Here is a 1,545-nt window from a genome sequence, read left to right as displayed (position 1 = left end):
ATATGGGAGAACCAGATGAAGCTCCTGGCTCCTGGCTTGGACATTGTGTCCATTTAGGGAGTGAACCAGCAATTGGAAAATTTCTGTCTCTCTCTTTTGTCTCACCCTCCCTCTCCCCCTCTCTGCAACTCTGCCTTTCAAATAAATAAATAAATAACTCTTAAAAACCTGAGGAATTAATTTTTTTAAAAAAAGATGACATTATCTAGTATATGAGGATTCTTCAGAAAGTTATTTGAAAATGTGTATTATGAAGAAACTGATTATTTCAAAACAGTTTACAGCAAAATATTTTTTGTATTTAACATTACAATTCTAGTAGAGGCAAGAGCTGTTCTGGGCTTACAGTCCCATCCCCTGCAGTGAGCAAGAAGGCAGTTCTTCAAATGTCCCGTTCTTTGGAAAGCAGACCTGACTCTGCAGTATGCACTTTAATTAGTTTCTGAATGTCTTTGAATTTGGGATGGTCTTTATCAGCCACCAGCTACAGCAGGATAGCCTCACTCAAGGGCACCATGACACTGATTTGAGCAAGACACTCATGAGCAATCATCCCGTCCATCATGCTTCTTTAGGTGGTGTCAGCAGCAATGTGAGCCTTGATACCATGGCCAATGGGCTTCAGAGCTGATTGTTGGATGCATACATGATTTTCTGCTCCAACAAGTACAACATTCCTGACTCCAGGAATCTCTGATAATGATGCTTCTGCTTCTGGTAATACCAAAGGAAATTTGATCCTTGGAAGTACCAGTTTTGCACTTGTCAAATCGATTTCTTGAATGTGCTACCAAGACCATTAGAATAGTGTTCTGTTACGGTAACCGGACTTTATAAAATCTGGACCTCTTGCAACAGTTCTCTGTCCCACACTAATAATACCCACAAAATACTTGATGGATGTTCTGAATTTATTCTGCATATCACAAAAGAAAAACCCAGTGCTTGAAGGTGTAAGATTTCCCAGAGTGATGAGTTAGATCTGCAGTGACACCAGGCACAGCTTTCAGTACCTGCTCACTGTGAAGCCCTGGGCAGATCCATGTACAGGCCCCACTGCTTGGTGAAGAGCTGCACTATGAATTTGTGGTTCATGTCGATCCTGTCACACCACAGGCTGAGGGACTTCTGAATGAGCAGCACACATCCTGCACCATACTGCACAGATGAGGGCCATGCAAAGAAAGAGAATCAGAAACATAGAGCTGGAGAGAGAGCATTCCTCCATCCACTGGTTCACTCTTCACTTGCCCACAACATCTGAGGCTGAATCAGACCAAAGTTGGAAGCGGAGAACATAGCCCTGACTTCCCATGTGGGTACCTAGGGCCCAAACCCTCAGTATATCAATGCTGCCTCCTAAGGTGTGCAATAACAAGAAGCTGAAATCAAAAGCAAAGCCAGGACTCAACCCAGAGTCTTCTATATTGGTTGTGGATATCCAAGGGGCATCTCAACCAGTAGGCCAAACATCTCCCCTAATCTTATTTTTTTAAAGATTTATTCATTTATTTGAAAGACAGAGTTACAGAGAGGCAGAGGCAG

At 42.7% G+C, this 1,545-nt stretch overlaps 1 pseudogene; it reads right to left on the bottom strand.

Moving 5' to 3' along the window:
- Positions 1-382: 382 nt before the first annotated feature.
- Positions 383-1,185, bottom strand: LOC100347827 (isochorismatase domain-containing protein 1 pseudogene; annotated as a pseudogene).
- Positions 1,186-1,545: the final 360 nt, after the last annotated feature.

The sequence above is a fragment of the Oryctolagus cuniculus genome, chromosome 14 (assembly GCF_964237555.1).
Source record: "Oryctolagus cuniculus chromosome 14, mOryCun1.1, whole genome shotgun sequence".
Taxonomy (NCBI): domain Eukaryota; kingdom Metazoa; phylum Chordata; class Mammalia; order Lagomorpha; family Leporidae; genus Oryctolagus; species Oryctolagus cuniculus.
This window is presented reverse-complemented; position numbering and strand designations above follow the sequence as displayed.